The sequence below is a fragment of the Carlito syrichta genome, unplaced genomic scaffold (assembly GCF_000164805.1).
Source record: "Carlito syrichta isolate Samal-C Ts95f unplaced genomic scaffold, Tarsius_syrichta-2.0.1 Scaffold304654, whole genome shotgun sequence".
NCBI classification, from domain to species: Eukaryota; Metazoa; Chordata; class Mammalia; order Primates; family Tarsiidae; genus Carlito; species Carlito syrichta.
The window spans coordinates 463,509-482,615 of record NW_007248750.1 but is presented as its reverse complement, the minus strand read 5'-3'; the positions used below and the strand labels follow the sequence as shown (position 1 = coordinate 482,615).

The following is a 19,107-nucleotide window of genomic DNA, read 5'->3' as shown; positions in this document are numbered from 1 at the left end:
TCCATTGTAAACGATCATGTTTTAGTGCTTTAGTTATTCACAAAATTAAATTATGTGACACAATTCAATCTAAGAAGATACTGGATTTAAAAGAAAGTTTTATTCAATGACAAGTCAAAGACAAGAACAGTTTTTTCCCTAGGGGCTGTCTATATGATTAGATGCTTAGTATCATGATACCAGCAGTCCTACTGCCCCATTCTTCCTATTTTCACTAAGCAATTTTTTTTCTTTCCATGGCCAGAGAGAGGAATCCTGCCAAAGAATAGCTGCTGGCAAGGGAATTTGGAGTTACTCATTCTTGGCTGACCACTTAGAATCCCTTATTGCCAGTAAGGAGATTTTGAATTTGAGTTGCAGTGTTTAGAATATTTAAAAGTATACCTACCACCTGGCTTATCATGCCCCAACATTAAGGCTTTGAGGAAAAAATGTTGTTAGCATTGGTAAAAGTGGTTGCTATGGACCTTGAACCTAAAACTGGATTTGCTCTGTCATGTGTTCCATTTCTCATTTCTTCTCAATCTGAGAAGGCTGACTTTCATATTGGTGAATTGTAGCATCTTGCTATCACCTACTGCATCCTTCTATTTGCTGCCTCCTCTCCTCTCTGAATTGCAGGGAGCTAGATGAATGTACTTCATGAGGCCTAGAAAATGTGGCAGTGGGGGATTAGCAATGCCAACTCAACCAGAACTTTCAGTTTGCAAGTTGAGATTTTTTAAAAAAGTGATTCCATTTTAGAGAAAAATAGAAATTTGGTATATTTTTCCTTTTTAGAAGAACATCTTCTTTTAAAGCTGAAGAATACTGAATGGAACCAGTGAGTGTTTTGATGACAGTAACATGTTCTTTAATATCACACTTTTTCTCCCTGTAGAGTTGAAGTTTCTGCTGTATTAAGGTGTTCTTTATAATGTTTATATCACTCAGAGTGTTCAGTTTGTGAAGTTTTTGTATTTCTGCTGTAAATTACATACCTTGGGATGAAAAAAAAAAAAAAAAAGAAGATCCATGACTTCAAGGAACTTCTTGAAAAGTTAGACAATGTGTATTTAGATCTCTAACCTCAACAGACCATGCTATCTACTGTGAAGAAGGTATAATCAAAATGTAGGACCATAGAGGAAGGAGAGGTTATTTCTGGTGTGGCAAGAGGGGATTGGAGGATGCTTTAATGAGGTGTTAATACTCAGAATGGATCTTGAATATTGGGTAAAATTTTGAACTATTAGATTATATTTGATATTTTCTGTTTACTAAGGCATCATTTGTTGTAGCAAGACTACAATAATATTTTGGTGCTTAATGAACTAACCTTCAGTTATCTAAATTGACTCACTCATCCAGAATGCCTCATTCCTTAATTATTTTGGATAACTTACTTATTTCTGTAATTAATGTATGAAGCACCATGAAATGCATGTTGGAGATGGGCTTTTATAGAAGCCTAGCTGAAAATGATCTTGGGCTCATAGTGGCTATCTATAATAATTGGAAATGTAGTGGTGTGGTGGTAAACAGAAAATCAGAATGATAAAGAGATGTGTATGTTTTGGATTTGTGGTTTAGGAATTGAGGGAAGATGGAACTCTAATTGATGTTTGTTAGGCCTTCCTTGAAAGGAATAGTCTGCCAGGTTAACAGAACTCTTGAATACTCACCATCTTATTTCTGTGTATCTTTATCAGGGATGGTTGGTGACATGGGCAGGAGATCCCTGTGGGGTGAGGCCATAGTAAACCCAAGGAGCCCAGCTGCTCCTCATTCTCCTGTGCTCTAGGTGGCTAAGAAAAGAGGGTTTTACAGACATGCTGTGAAGCTGTGTCCAGAGTGGTTCTTCCTGCTGTAGTCCTCTGCACACCTGGTTCCTGGATTTGGCCTGCCTCAAAGCTACATCTTCTTGTCACAGAGTGGATTCTCTCTCACTGATGTGTGTCCCTCTGGGTGAGTCCTTACTCCTTTGGCAAGCCCATTTCTTGCCATGTAGGTTACCTGTAACTGGACTATGGTGATAGCCTTGTAAGTGGTCTTGTATTCAATGGTCCCTTTCCCATGTTTCATTCTACTGCCGGACCAACCCCTTGATTCAACTCTTAATTTTCCAGGAAGCTGAAAAATATAAATACTACTTGCTATCTTTTGTGCTGAAATGGGGCCCTGGCCCAGAATTTTCTGGCCTTGGGAAACAACATATGCAGTTTAGAAAAGATAGCATTTCCTTTTTGTTTATTCCTGATAATGCCAATGGCATTTAAAAAGCCAAGATATTTAGCAATAGTGTATGCTCCATTTTACCTTATAGGTAACTAGAGCCACCCAAAGAAAATGAATTCAATAATTCATCAAATGACATACCTATCATGTACCTACTACTGTCAGATACTATGCTAGACATTAACAGAGAGCAAATCAGACATGCTATTTCATGGCATCACAGTCTGATGGACCTATGGTCAGGAAGCCATGAGAGCTTTATAGAATAGCCATAGGCCTCCAGGCAGAAAGGCCTTGAGAGCTTTATAGAATAGCCATAGGCCTCCAGGCAGAAAGGTCTTGTGTCTAATCCTATGTTTGCCTTCTATCAATTACATGATCTTAGGCATTTGCCTCTGTTTCTGTCAACTGGAATAAAATGAATTTGCCCTGGTTTATAAGACTTTCATAATACTTAATGAGGCTACTTAGAAAAGAGCTTTGAAAATATCAAATTACTACATATGCAAATATGGTAATCAGTCCTGCCTTCTTTAACAAGAATGGCTAATGAAGAATTTACACTACTCTCTGACTTCAGAGAATGCTGTGGTATCCCCAAATGCAATGCTTGGACTATATATTAATGTTTCATGAATTCTATAGATTTTATACATACTGGCATTTCAGAAAGAAATGCTTCTAGATATATACTATATAATCAGAAATGTATAATTCCAACAATGGATATATGATAATTCCAATAATCTTGTACATATCATGATATAGTATAAGACTTAATCTGAAAAAAAAAAATAATAAAATAAAGATGGGCTCGGTGGCTCAGCTTGTAATCCCGCGATTTGGGAGGCTGAAGTGAGTGGATTGCCTGAGCCCGCGGGTTTGAGACCCGCCTGGGCAACTTGGCGAGACCTCATCTCTACAATAAATCAAAAAATTAGCCGGACGTGGTAGCACGTGCCTGTAGGTCCAGCTACTTGGAAGGCTGAGGTGGAAGGATCGCCGGAGCACAGCAGGTCGAGGCTGCAGTGGCCAGGAGCGGCCACTGCACTCTAGTCTGGGCGACCGAGTGAGACTCCGACTCAAAAAAAAAAAAACAAAAAAACAAATAAAATAAAAATTATCCTTTGTAAGTAGTAGATTACTTTTTGCAGGTTTAGGTAGATAAAAAGTCTTGAATTGCACTGTTATTTATTGGTTCTGACTTTCTATTGTTTTTGTGGTCTTTCTTACCTGTATATCACCAAAGAACTAAGAGCTTTCATTATAGGTATTTTTTTTGTGGCAACCTAAACAAGACAGTTAATCTTTCTCAACTTATATTTTACTAATAAAATGTGACCTTTTCTTTGCCCTGCCAACTTCACAGCATTGTTGAAACATTCAGATAGCATATTGGACAGGATATGCTTCTATCTGTGTGATGGCCCTTGTTCAGTCATAGTGTAGTGGTCAGGTGATTCGGGCAAATGAATGTCCCAGAAGAGCTATATCTTGAATTGTAGCATAGCCCTTCTTCAAGTCCTGATTCTTCTTCATCTTGAGTTGGTGCCTTCCATGTCCTGTTGTACCATTTTCACTTAATAACATTTCCTTTATACCTAGTTGTCCATTAGCCAGCCCTTATTGAGCTTCTGCTGTATGTTAGTCCTGTGCAAGATGTCAAGGATATAGAGGCGAGAGGCCAGACCCATCTCCAGGGTGCCTATTTGAGTAGGGAAGGAGTCAAGATTGTAACTGCAGTTCTTTCCTCAATTTCCAGCCTGCTGCCCTGTCCTACAGATTTCAGATCTGTCAGCCCCTACAATTGTATGAGCCAATTCCTTACAGTAAATCACCTAGTATCTGTGTATATGAACATGTATTCCTACACACGTATACACATTGGTGTGTTTCATATTGGTTTTGTTTCTTTATAGAATCCTGATGCAATACTCAATAAATTCTCTCATTATATATAGCCATGTTGAGTTTAAGACACCCATGGAATCCAAGTGGAGATAATGGCAGGCAAAAGTAGCCAGATTGTAGAGAGCTCACATGAGTGTTCTGGACTGGAAATATCTAAGTATGGAAGTCACCAGTGTGTGGTTGTAAGTTGAAGCTATATTTTAGATGATTTCAAACAGAGAAAGTAGAGTATGTAAGGTAAGAGGAAGTACAAAGATGGAACTTCAGGAAATGCCAACATTTAAGGCAAAAGCAGAGGGAGAGAAGGAAGGAATAGATGAAGGGGAGGAAGACCAGGAGAGAGCAGGGTCTTAGAAATCAAGGCAAAGGAGAATTTCAAGGAGAGAGTGCAGCAACGTCAAGTGCCATAAAAAGTTAAAGTAAGAGATCTGTTGGAAATTGTCTATTGGATCTAGCTCTTAAGTATCATTAGAGGTAAATGTTTCAGCATCCCACTATTAGAGTGGATGAAGTAGAGAATCCATGGTGATGAAGTAGAGATATGTGTTTGCTGCTGATGCTTCTTAAAGGAGCTCAGCTAGGAAGCGTGAGGGTAAGAAAGGACTGTGGGCTTCCTGAGGAGGGGGTTATGTAAGGGTGAGAGGGGCTCTAGCCTGTTCAAAGGCTGAGGAAAGAAAGAGCCAGAAGAAAGGAAGAAGCCAGAGATTCAAGGAAGAGAAAGGATAATGATTGAGTAGGATCTTTTTCATGGATGGAGGGTTGTACACAAGGGATGGCTAGTAGCATTGCCAGAGAAGGGGTGCCTCTCCCATTTGACAGTGTGGAAAGAGGAAAGGCTATTCAAAGATACAGAGAAGTTTATAGAAGGCAAGAGACTGGAAGTTCTGCCCTCTGAAAAACTTCTATTTTCTTTCTGAAGAGGACTATTGGCACCAACTGATAGCCAGAGGGAGGTGGTGAAGTAATGTCTTTAAAGGCAGAAGAGGAGGTATAAAATTACTGCCATGGAGCGTGGAATTGGGAGTTGATTATTGCTCCCCATTGTCTATTGAATGTAAGCTATACTCCACAGTCTGCCTTTAATCAATTCTACCAGACTACTTATCCTTTTTGTTTCATTCCAGCACCCTGGTACTTCAGCCAAGAGTGTCTCTGATGTAGCATTAGAATGCAGCTTTGAGAGACTGGATGCCATTAGACTAAGAATCAGGAGTCCTGGGGTCCAGTCTTGGCTTCTCCATTTACTAGCTATGGCACCTTGGACATACTTTAATGTCTTTAAGTCTGCTTCCTCATTTGTAAACTGTTAATAATAACAATAGTATGTGATGATGAAGGTGTGACAAATGAGAAAACGTGTTATGAAGTACTTAAAAGAGGATAAATAACATGAATGGAGGTGGTCATCAGGCCATGTCTAATCCCAGCTTTTGTACAAACTTTCTTCATTACCACTAGAGTTTTTCCCCTTCTTTCCATCTGAATTCAGCCTGTGTTGCATAGAAAAATGCTAGCTACTGTAACAGTAAAACAATAGACATTTCCGTGCGCATTTGTAATCCCGTCAGTTGTGGTGATGGAGGGAACCCAGAGTAGTGGTGCTCTGCCATCTTCAGACCATGGTTTTCAAGGCTGCCTTGGGTGTCAATGGCCAGCTAGCAGGGTTGAGGAAGATACTGAGAGGGGATATTTGTCTGGGAGGACTTTATGTACCAGGCCTAGGATGGGAGCTAGTGACCTAAGACCAAAGAAGAGATGGTTGAAAAGAGGCATCTACTAGATAGGTGATGAATTTGGACTATGTGGGTGTTTGTTTGCACAGAATGCTGGTGGTGGGGTTCTGAGGAGAGTGAGGCAGGATCTATGCAACCTGAGGGGAAACGGAGAGGCAACTACCTTGATGGACAGAACTTGGGAAGGGCTGAGGGGCCTAGGACTGGTTCCTGGTGAGGGTAAGTGATGAAAAGGTTGGAGAGAGGCCCCTGGGTCAGGGGAGATACAGGTAAGAACTGGGTGATTACACACCTTCTGAGATAAGCTTCCCAACAGCTGGGAAGGCAGACACTGTTGACATTTTTTAAGATATGAAAACTGATGAGGTAGTGCCTTGAGAACGGCCACACAACAGGCAGCAGAGAAATTAGGTAGGGCCTGGGTCTTTTGACATCAAAGCCCCTGTTGCTGAGAGCCAGGAAATACCCCACCTGGAGGGCTGGAAAACTGGGACTCTGAAGGCATTTGTTTGAGGTGAACCCTTGGGCACAGGGTGGAGGAAGACCTTGGTGGTGGCCTATTCCTTTATAGGGGACTCACCCTTTGGCTGCTTCTGTTGGAAGAGGGAGGGCAAGATCCTAAGGCAGGAATGTGTTAGAGGGTTCGAGGACTGAAAGGAGACCAGGTTGGTACATGATTAACAGGAGGGAGAGGTGCATGAGAAGATGCTGGAGAGGGAGGCAGGATCCACATCACCCAAGAACTTATCAGGGTATGGCAAGGAGTTAAATTTTATTCTAAGGTCAGCAGGAAACCATTGTACATTAGGAGTGGGGCATAAGATGGTCTGATTTTTAGTTTTAAAAGACTACCCAGGCTCTTGTATGGGAATAGTGGAGGGAGGCCAGAGTGTAAACTGAGTGTAGCGGGCAAGGAAAAGAAGGAATTTGAGAGGAGATGAAAGTCTGGAACTCAGGGCTAAGGTTCAGGTTGGAAAATAAAACTTGATCCTGTATTTCCTGTTAGCTCACTCCCTGTTCTTAGCCAGGCTTCCTGTGAGTAGCCTTATCCATGGTTTCTGCTTCCTCACCTCCTGCAATTCAACCCTATGTGCCCTGGCCTCTGTCACTGCCGCTTCCCTGAAATGTCTCGGGCAAAGGGCACTTAAGGACATTTGTGGTTAGCTTAGTCCAGGCCTTTAGCCTTCACCTGACTTGACTTGCATCCATTCACAGTTATGAGCCATTTCTGCCTTGAAATGCTGTCCTCCTTAGGTCTTCTGTCTTTCTGGCCCCTCATCCTGTGGCCTCTTTCTGATCCCCAAGTCCCCAGACTGGCCCTAAAATGACAGTATTCCCTAGGGTTACGGGTTTCCAGTTGGTCCTCCTGTTTCCCCTGTGCCCTTCTGCACAGAATGAGCCCTCCGTCCTTCATCAGGTCAAAACTACTTGCTTTTCCAGCTTCATCTCAGGTGCCCCTTCCTCCAGAAGCCTTCTCTGACCCCTCAGGCTGGGTTAGGCGCCACTTGTCCTCTTTTTCCATTTCTCCTGGAGCATAAAGTAGATGCCTCTATGATAGCACTTAGCACCCTGTTTACTTATTTGTCTCCCCAGTCTAATAGTGTTTGAAGGATAGGGTTACAATGAAATACTCTGTGATCTAGGACAAAGATTGCTTTCTCCAGTTCAGGTGAAAGCCACACTTTATAATGAAGGTATCTACATCTGGTTGTGTGTTCTTTCATAGGGCATTCACTGGGTCTGAAGGCTGGAATTCTGGTATCATCTCTTCTGTGAACAGAAAAGGTTGTAGAAATAATCAGTAATTGCCTCCATCTTCTGAAAGAAAAAAACGGCTTAATCTGAATTGCTTCAGAAGAGCTTCTAAAGACTTACATTTTTTGCCTGGTAATTTGGAGCTCTGCTCCCTTGTTTCCATCCCCAAACCTGTTCATGTGACTCGTATTTTGTGATTCCACAATTCTGGGCTTGACATCACAATTTCCTCCATAGTGATGAACACTAACGTTTTCCTACCCTGAACTGTGATAGCCGTCAAAGGTAGCACACAGGGTGAATGAAAGATAAGCTTCTGCCTTTATATCCTTCCCTCCTGCTAACCAGCTGATTGTGGTAAAAGAAAAAGAAGACATGGGTAGAGACTGCAGCATACACTTAGGTATACAAATCACACATCTGGAGTTTTAGGGAGGTTTTGGGTGGTTAATTTCACAAAACTCTCATGCTTGTCTTTCAAACGTCTTCTTTTTAATCTCTCTCTCAGTTCCACATCCGGGCTATCTTTTTGGCAAGTGAAACACAGAAAATGTTGAGTCACTTTCTTCCCAATGACTGTGATTTTTAGAATCTTTCTTGATTTTTTGCAATGTTTAGTTTTCTGAGCCTAACACAGCAATAAACAACGATGCCTTTGACTATATGAAACTCTTAGCATCATTATTACCATAGTTTTTACTGTTATGTTCTGTTACATTTGGTAATATTGTAACATACTTCCTCTTAAAAATAAACAAAGGCTTTTAAGTCTTGGGGTGCAAGTAAGATGCCAGTCAGGCCATAGAGTTTGATTTCCAGCTAGAGGAGACTTAACCAACTTCACTTGGGTCTGATAATAAGAATGAGCATTTAGCCCTCACAGCATGCCAGTTCCTGTGCTTGCTAAGGACTGTTATGTATATCAGTTAGTTTAATACACAACAACCCTGTGTTAATCATATTTATCGTAGATGGTGTTGTTGCCTCATTTTAATGATAAAGAAATGGAGGCTTAGCAAGATTGGGGTTTGCTCCATGTTTCATATGTTGCAGTGTGACCTAGAGCACGAGCTCTTAACATGCCACAACACTACTTTAACGTCTTTCTGCTGGGTAAAACTCTATGTACAACTCCCTGCTCTTGTGCTTCATATTTAGTTCTCTGGCCTTCTTAATTAAAATGTAAATTAAAAAAGAATTGGATGAGTCCTTTAAACTCATGGGGGCATCTAGAAGAGTACTTGCTCTGCACATGGTGGTTACTCACAGTTAAGGCTGAAGTCCTTATATCTATGTCATTAGGCCCAGTAAAGCGATTAAAGTTCTGTGAGTTCTTCAGTCTTGGAATGACTAGGGCCACTCTAGACCTCATAAATCCATCTTACATTAGCAAAATTCTGACACATCGTGGTGGGCTAGGATTCAACTGGGGGAGTGGGAGGGGTGGTCTCCCTTTGACTTGCCTTTGGGAAGCTGACCACCACAGACCAAGTGGGAGAGAAGATGGTTGCTGTAACTAAGGTTGGACTGGCAACCAGATGCCTGTATTCAGTCCTAGCTCTGCCTTACACACTTACCCTCTGTGGGACTCAGTTTCCTCACTGACTCTGGGAGTTAGGAGAAATTGCTTATCCCACTTTTTTCCCCATTGCATCAGAGGTTAAAACAGCCTTTTTGTTTTGGAGAGGGTATTATTGTGCTTTGTTTCCCAACTCCACACTTGGAGCAGTGACATAATTGGAAGACTGGGATGTTTTAGAGGCTGCTGTGTTTCCCCTTTTCCTAGTCTCTAAGGAATTATTGAGTTGGACACCTTTATTAATTTGAGATAAAGCTGGGACTCACTGAGAATGAATATTGAAAATAAAGGGATGACTAGAACTTCTCCCCCAGTTCATAGCACTTCTAGGGTTTAGAAACTGATGTTATTCCTCTGGGGTCTGATGAGAGTGGCTCTGCTTAGGACTACTTCAGGCCCATTGGAAAAGCACAGGTTAGCCTTGAGAGTCTGGTATTTTAGAATCATCGGGTCCTTCCTGTATGTGCATTTCAGTCTGAGATGAACCCCAGAACTGCACATTCTCCTTGTGCTGATTGAAGATATAAATGATTCTGGAATGCAATAGATAGGACTTTATCAGTCAGAGTCCCAACAGGAATAGTTGGCATTCTTAACTTAGGATAACTCCAGGAGAGTTTGCTTAAAGAAGTGTGGGTAGAATGTAGAGGAAAACATAAGGGATAGGAACCCAGGGTTATCATGATGGTAGGGCAGTTACCACCACTAGCACTAAAGGGACAAATAGATGGAAGTGGTTATCAGAAGCCAGAAGAGATTGTCATTTGGAAGATGCTGTCTTGAGAAGAACAGTGAGTTTGTATAAGGGATGCAGCCAGCACAAATAAAATGAATATCCCAACCTTACTCCCTCCCTTGTTTCTCCTACCTCACTCATGTCTTTCTGGGACTTAGCATTGACTAAACCCCAATCAGAGGTCAAGGGCATAGGGGCCTGTTGATGTGACACATAAGGATTAGGCTGTGGAGGAAGAGAGCAGGGTGGAGAAAGTTGGAGCATGCATCTGGGAAATCACTGACATAAAGACTCCTGCAGTTTTTTACTGGGCAGAACTTGTGTGCATGTGTGTAGTGGAAAGTGGGAAAAAAGGATGAAATAAGCATTTCTTGAGCATCACTATATGCTAGAGACTTTCTTGTGACATCACCTTTCGGGGCAAGTGATATTATTTCTGTGTTATAGAAGTGGAAAATTTGAACCCAGATCTCTTGGCCCTAAGTCAACTTAGTCCTGGTGATCTCTGTGGTGACAGATAGTAGACAACTATTCTTATCTTACTCTCTCTGTGACCGATTCCAGAAAGCCACGTTTCATGACATTGCTGGGAGAACGAAGAGGACTGTAACAGAGCTGCTGTGTATTTTTTTCTTCAAATTTATGAACTTGAGAAGAAGGGAAAATAGGAGGAAAAAAACTCAGCTTGGCATGGGTGATGTTCAGTGAGATCAAATAAGGTGAAAAGCAAAATAGACTTCAGAAATTTAGTTTTGCTTTTACCCAAAGTTCATGGGTGGCTGCTGTACAAAGTCCTTTTTACTTTCCACAAATGTTAAGCATTTTTCATAATATGAATCTCATTATCTTTACTTTTGGTAGTTTATGACCTCAAATAGGATAAAGGACAAAGAACCAACTGAACATAATCAAACTATGTGTCACCTTTGTAATTTCATTTTTTGCTAATGCACACATTCTTATAATGAGTTACAGTTATTTTGGTTCCTCATACATTCATTGAAAAAGTATTTATTGAATAGTCAACAGTGAAATAGAAATTTTAAACTGAAAAAGGAATTTTAACACCCTAAAAGATAAACTTTTTTTTTTTAGTTCTTGTTCACGTGTCCATAATTTTTATATGGCCAGAACTGTACAAGTTTGTATTGCTTTCTTGTCATTATGAGTATTTTTCCGTGTTTCTATGTAGCCTGCATAATTACATATGATAGTTTCTCAGTTTATCTTAAATATTCTCCAACTTATTGGATATTATTTTTTATTGTTTATACCCTGCCTAATTCTATGAAAAGAATTGATGGTTTTGTTTAACATTCAAGTGGTTTATGTATTATTTTTCTTTATAAATATTGTTCATTTGCATCTTCAGGTGACTAGTTTTCCCACCCCCCTCCTCTTTTTTTTTTTCTTTAAGGAAGAGGAAAGCAAATGATTTTTTCTTTAGGATAATTTCAGAAGTGGAATGAGCAACTCTTGAAGCTACTCTAAGGAACACGAAATATAGTAGTTTTAGGGGTAGAAAAGAAGCAAGATTACAATTGACATGAGCCATTAAGCAGAGTTGTTGCTTAAAATATTAATGTGAATTTTTATTAAATGTTAGATTTTAGAAACTATTACTAAAAGATAAATTGGACATTGTTTACAATTATGCACAAAATTTAGCTGGTAATATTAAGTTGTAATTAAGTTTTAAGAAATTTATTCTCAGTTCAACTGAATATAGCATAATTCTAAACAAATCTTATATTAGATTAATGACATTGACCCCAATTATTCTCTACCCCTGGAATATTAGCTTTGGTCTAGTAGTCTCCTGGGTTACTCCTTGAGAGGTGGTCATCCCCTCCCTAACCCATTCTTCCCAGTCCTGGGAAGCCTGGGCACTTCTGTCTGTTCAAAGTTGTATCCTCTGGCTAGAAGGGACTTTCTTGTATAGTACCCATATCCTTCCACTTGCCTTTCATTAGCTATAGCTCTGCTTTCTGGAACAGACTTATTTCTTCCATTAGGCAGGAAACATCAGAAAATCAGAGATCAGTTCTGGTTTTTACTCTGTATCCTTAGCTCCTGGCATAGTTCCTGGCACATAGCAGATGCTCAAAAACACATTTGTAGAATGAAATGTCTTGGGACAGTCTTTCAAATGTGTGAATTCAATAATGATGTACTCACATAGTCACCTCTTCTTGATATCTAATGTTCTTTAGTTCAGCTATTCTTTAGAATAGAATAGAATTGACTCTCAAGATCTTTTTCCTTCCCTGTCCCTCACCACACATGTGGCCAGTTTGTTGGTAGTCACTGTTAAAATGTGTGACTAAATTTATAGCCAGTTCTCTAGAAGTAGTCTGATTTACAACAATTTACTGAAGTGTGCATTACTTTTTTGTCTTTAGCAAATCCCTGGTTGTTTAAATCTTTTTAGGCGATCTGCTCTCAAGCCTTGTCTCTTTCAAGAGGTGCTTGTGCAATTGTTTTCTTCTAGATTAGTGTCAGTTGGAATTTGATGAGGGCTCTTCAGTATCCTCATGTGAGTCATCAGAAAAGTGAGGAACAGAAGAATCCCAAGGAAGAGTTCAGTAGAAACCTCCCTCCAAAGTGATATTAATTCTATGCTTTTCAAACTGTTATGCGCATACATATTACCTGGGTATTTGGTTAAAAAACAGATTCTGATTTAGTAGGTCTAGGTGTGGCAGAGATTCTGCCTTTCTAACAAGTTCTATCCAAGGTTACGCTGACGTGCATCTCCCTGATCATACTTTGAGTAACTAGGCACAGTGTTTGGGGAAATTTGCTCATGAAAGCAAATCCGTTGGTGTCTGGATAACTGTGCTGTACCCATCAGAGTCCCCAGCAGATACTATCTGAAGCGGGTACTTGAAACCATTCTCAAGTGTTCACCTCCCACTTCACTAGGTTGATGAAGAAAACAAGAGTGGTGCTGTCTCACCAGCTTCCAAGCAGTTGCACACTTCTATGTGCATGCTCAATTGGACCTCATTCCAACCGGTGACAAATATGTTACTCAACATGTTTGGTATATTTTTATAATTGATGCTTGATAATAGTGCTGATATTTGCTGGGTTTTTTAGTTATTAATCTGGTATACTTTTATATACCAGAAAGCTACCTAAAGAGACACTAAACAGAATTAAAAAAAAAAAACATTGGCTAGAAAGTACCGTATTACTGATAAAATTCTTTTATAAGAAATGTTAAGGAGCATCCAAAAATTTTTTTCTTACTCTATTGGAATTTGAATTAAATGGATGCATTGTTGAAATTACATTCCTAAACTGAAAGGTACTCTTGCAAGTGGAAATCTTTGAGTAGCAGATTAACAAGTGAGTTCTGTAGAAACACAGGGTAGAGAGTTTATGATCACCTGATCCCCCTTTTCTCCAAGCTTTTAATCTCTTAGCTTAGGGGAGGAGTGTTTTCTCTTGCCCTTTGTACAAAGAAAATAACACCGTGACCAAGACTTTTTTGGTCATTTCAAAGAATAGTTACTATTAAACATTGGTTAGAAAGTACAAAAATTTAGACAAAGCATTTGCATTTGCTGATTTTGTAGAGCTCGTTGTGTTTCCCTACCTTTTTGTGAGATGAGCTCTTATTTCCTTAAAGTCTTAGGATGAGTAGGATGAAATATTCATATCAAGTTCTTGAAAGAGAAGTTTTGCTTTGAATCATTCTTCATCCCCTGGGGTAGAGGCCTTCTGAACTCAAAGTCTGTGCTTAGAAACTGACTAGCATTGCTTCTTCCCTCACCTGGTGTTTTTTTATTTTTTATTTTTTGCAGGAGGTAGGGGAATATACAGATATAGAGTCACCTTCAAAGTGCACTTTACCTAATGTCCTTGCCATGGCAATTTATAGCCTGATTCTTATAGTTATCACCACACACACACACACACACACACACACACACACAGTCATACAGTCCCTTAAATTTTACCTGTGTAGGCCACCTTTTTTTGTCATTTTGAATGTAGTAGGGGTGGCCACCACTCTGGAAGCTATTCTGCTCAATGAATGTCAAGAAAGCCCATCTCCCTGCCATTTCACAGTCCTTAATCCCCCAGTTCCTCATTTGAGAACATGTGGAACAGGTAATGCAGAGTGGCATGTTGCTGCTGTAGTACACTCATTAATTTCCCCTCTTTCCATGATGATACTTTTCTGTGGTTGCCCAGATGTCTGTCTCCCCTGTTCTTTTAGCTGTTCACTTGCAAGCACAGTTGCAGCAGCAATCACCCCCTGCCTTTAACATTTTTTATTATGGTAATTTTAAAATATGTTAAATGAACCTCCATGAACTCACTAGGTACACCAACAATATCAACATCTTGCTAATCTTTTCTCTTTTATTTCCTGCCTTCCTCCATTCTCTTCCCTGCCCACCACCATGCATGTTCTTTCCCCCATTTACTGGAGTCTTTTGAAGCAAATCCCAGATATTCCAGCATTGCATCTGAAATACTTCAGTATGTAACTTCACAGAGGAAGATTTTCAAAAAACTTTTTAATTGAAATACACATAAAAAATTAACATAAGTGTGTCCTGGTGAATTTTCACAAATTAAATAAGCCTATTTAAGCAACATCCAGATCAAGAAATAGAACTTAACAGTAGACTTTTCCCGATTAATTCAATGTTAATCTCGAACTCATCCTTCACTAAATATTCTAAACCTATCCTGGTGAATAATTGAAGTTTTTATGGTATGCCTACAATTTAATTAGACAAATATGCATAAGTTTTCTTTTACATCTATAAAACAATTTGACTTTTACCCTATAAAACAACAATCACAACAAATACCGAAGTGTTAGTATTAGTCTTGTGAGGTGATTACTTCACCACTGTTGATTAATATGTTCAGACAATTAGGAAGATGGTGTCTTCCTAATATATCACAAAAGTTGAATTCTGTAACTAGATATTAAATCAGGAAATCCTAATCAGAGGAGAAAAGACAACAGCAAAAAAACAAAGCCTTGACACTATCAGTCAGTAATTTGGCTATTTTATTTTCAGTGAAGAATACGCAATAATGTAGGGTATTTAACTTCCCCAAATACTCTGTAATTGATTAACATGTCCATTTTCTTTTTAGTGACCGGCAACAAACAATACCACAAATTATTTAAAATATCATTTACACTCCCCAAACTTTTAGTCAGGGAGGAAGCAAATTATTGGGTCACTGCTTATTGTCCCAAACTACAACTTAGAGAGCAGGAACCAGATGGGAGGCCCCCAGATGGAGAAAGTGGGGAGAGAGTAACTAATATTAACTGAGTGTCTGTGGTTGCTTTTCTATGTGCTCATTTAGACCTTGTAACTTCTCTGAAAACTGGCCAGTGTAGCCAAGTGGTTAATAGCAATAGCCTGGGCTGAAATCTCTACCTTGCCGCTGTGTACTAGTAGCTATCAGACCTAAGGCAGGTCTCTTCACCTCTCTGTGTCTGTTACCTCATCAAACATAGAGATAACACAACATCTGCTTCATAGAGTGACTGTGAGGATTAAATGAAATGTGTGTAAGGTGCCAAGCATAGAACCTGGCACATAATCAGCATTCAATAAAACAAACTGTTATTCATCCTTATTTTTAGACTTATAGTCTTTTTAAAGGAAGGTTATAGGGTTTTAGTGGCTTTTAATAACATTCAAAGGTGTGATTACAGATTAAGCAGATTTTCTACAGCTGTAATAAAACTTTGTCAAACATGAATGCTTTCCTTTTTTTTTTGTTTGAGTCAGAGTCCCTGTCGCCGAGGCTGGAGTGCAGTGGCATGCTCCCAGCCACTGCAGCCTCAACCTGCTGGACTCAGGTGATCCTTTTGCCTCAGCCTTCCAAGTAACTGGAACTACAGGCATGTGCCACCATGCCCAGCTAATTTTTTGATTAATTGTAGAGATGAGGTCTCACCAAGTTGCCCAGGTTGGTCTCGAACTGTGGGCTCAGGCAATTCTCTCACCTTGGCCTCCCAAAGTACTGGGATTATAGGCATGAGCCACTGCGCCCAACCAAATGCTTTCCTTTCAAACTGGTCATCTAATGTGGCCTCAATGTTGCTCAAAATATGTTTGGACTTATTATTAATTTTTTAGTCTGTAGGTATCTTTTTGCTGAAACTACAACTAGGATAGAAGTGGATAACTACATAATTAAAATTAGCTCTTTGTCTATTATCCAACAATCTTTTATTGACCACCTACTGTTTGTCAGGCGTGTTGTTAGGCACTTGGAATATAGGCATGAACAAGTAAGACAGGGTCATCTTTCTGTGGCATTTGTTATGTAGGGGCAAAGCTTTCATCAGCACTTTGGATTGTGTCAAAAATGTAACAGTCCTAAATAACATTGCTAAAACTGCTGAAAGGAAAAAGACACATTTTGGAATGTTTGGTAGACATATCCAACCCTTTTGTTGGTCCAATAAGATCATATCCTTGGCATGTTACTCAAAAGGAAGACAGATGCCTTCTTTATGAATAAAATGAGATATACTGAGGGAGATACTACTCTGTCTCCTGTGTGATGATGTAACCAGCCCTTCAAATTCAAATTTGGAGTAAAACAAGGTGCTTCTTTATTTTCTCTGTGTTTGACTTTGGAGCCACTCATTCGTGAACTTGAAATTGGAGGCATAGTTACATTAAACAACCCACTTGAAACTAAGTTATCATTTACCAGTAACATGGTAATTATTTTAAATAATTGACTATACATTCAAGAATATTTGTTAAGTTTAATTAATTAGCATGTCTAAAAGTGTGCTGGTTTCACCTAAAAAGTTTCTAAATATATGTTTCTTTCCAATTCAACATCTTAATGTTAAATAATTGCAAAATACAAATAATTAAATAAACAAAATTAAGAAAGTCTTGAAATTCAAAGGCACTTTAAAGGTAATTTAGGATAGCCACCCTCATAGCATGAAAATGCCCTCAATCTGTTTTCTAACACCTCTGGAGATGGAGAATGTCTAACTATAGAACAGGGGTCACAGGCATATAACATCAAGGTGACTATTTGTTGTTTATAAAACAGGAGTGGACATTACCTATAGCAAACTTTTGTGCCCTGTTAGTACAGTTTTTTTTTTTTTTCTTCCAAATGACATTCTGGCCTGCTGAGGCTTGTCTTCTGCAGGCCAGTTTTTGCCAGTGGGTTGCCTTTCCGCTAAATGTTGGCATTGCTTAGGGAAACAACTCAAGGTCTTTTTATTTTTTTAATTTGTAATTAACATTATAGCATGTAATTTAAATCATGTATCCATTCAGTAAATATTCATTAAGTGACATCCTAGGCAAAAAGGATGATAGTACTGAGCAAAAAGTCACTATTATCCTGGAGATTTCAAGTTCATGAATAAGTGGCTCTCACATCAAAGATGAAATAAAGGAGGTCCTTGCTTTACTCCAAATTTGACTTTAAAGGGCTGACTATATCATCACAGTGGCTATGAAGTGGTGTCTCTCTCAGTATATTTCATGATATTTTATATTTACACATGAAGATATATTAATTATCTGTTGCTGTATAATAAATGATCCTGGAAGTTGGGATCTTTTCTTTTTTTTTTGAGTTGGAGTCTTACTCTGTCGCTCAGACTGGAGTGCAGTGGCCGCTCCCGGCCACCACAGCCTCGACCTGCCGGGCTCCGGCGATCCTTCCGCCTCAGCCTTCCAAGTAGCTGGAACTACAGGCATGCGCTACCACTCCCAGGTAATTTTTTGATTTATTGTAGATATGAGGTCTCACCTGCCCAGGCGGGTCTCGAACCCATGGACTTAGGCAATCCACTCACCTCAGCCTTCCAAGGCACAGGATTACAGGCTGATCCACAGAGCCTGGCTGAAGTTGGGATCTTAAAACAGCAAACACTTATTATCTAATAGGAGTCAGTTAGGAATCTGGGTAGGGCTTAATGGGCTCTGACTCACAGTCTCTCATGAAACTGCATTCAAGCTGTAGGTTGGAGATGCAGTCTCATCTGAAGGATTGATTCAGAGAGGGATGGATCTGATTCCAAGCTCACTCATGTGGTTGTTGCTAGGCCTCAGTCCCTCACTATACATTTGCCTCATGCCTTGATATTGGCTTTTCCAAGGGGAATGATCCAAGACAGAGAATGAGAGAGAACACACATGGAATCCATGGTATTTAAGTAACTTAATCTTGGAAGTGATGTTCCATCATGTCTGCTGTGTTCTACTTGTTAGAAGAGAGTAAGTCTGGCCCACACTCAAGGAGAGGAAGTTACACTAGGGCATGAATACCAGGAGGCAGAGATCATTATCTCTACTCTAATGTTGGACCATCTTAGAGCCTGCCTAACACAGAAGGTAAGACATATCATAAAGAAATATAACATGTCAAGTGTAGTACGTGCTATAAAAAATAGAGTAGAATAAGGGAATAGAGAGTGATAGAATGGGAGTCTAAGTGCTATTTTGGGTGGGGCATTCTTAAGTGACCTTTCTGATACAGTAATATTTGAGCAGAGTTTCTTGTGAAGATAAAGGGAGCAAGTATGAATTCCTAGGATGAATGGTTGATTCCTCTTATTCATTCAAAGCAGAATGAATAGTAAGTCAAAGGACTCAAATCAGAAGCATGTTTGGCTTGCTGGAGGAATAACAAAGAGTCCAGGTGTGGAATAATCAAGGGCAGAGGGATAGAGATGATGGGGTCACAGGGTAATGGGAATAGAGAAGATACATTGTGCAGGGCTTTTATCCCATGGAAAGGATTTTTGTTTCTACTCTGAAATGGGAAGCCATTGGAAGGTTTTAACTAGAGATAAGAAAAAAAGAGAAAGAAAGAGTAGCATCATTCTAAGAGTTTTCATATAAGAATCACAAGGAGTCTTGGGTGTAATAAATAAAAACACATCCTTACCTGGTTGCAGTAGAACTGTAGAATCACAATGACAAAGAGAACTTGAAAACAATCAGAGAGAAAAGGGTATCATTTTGACTTACAGAAGACTTTTCAACAGCACCAATTGAGGTTGAAAGACAATAGAACAAAATGCTGTGGGGAGCAAACTGCCAACTGAGAATATTTGAGCTATCATTCAAGAGTGTGATATCAAGTTAAACTATCATTAGATATTAAGCTAACTTTCATTTAAGAGTGTGAGTGAA

At 39.5% G+C, this 19,107-nt stretch overlaps 1 protein-coding gene across 2 annotated transcripts in view; it reads left to right on the top strand.

Annotated features, from left to right (window-relative positions):
* Positions 1 to 7,860: 7,860 nt before the first annotated feature.
* Positions 7,861 to 19,107, top strand: part of ZHX3 (zinc fingers and homeoboxes 3) — a 116,960-nt gene continuing 105,713 nt past the window's right edge. For both annotated transcript variants that reach the window (XM_008060579.2, XM_021713654.1), the window contains exon 1: positions 7,861 to 8,019. The gene's annotated coding sequence lies outside the window, so the exon portion shown is untranslated. The remainder of the gene's footprint in view (positions 8,020 to 19,107) is intronic.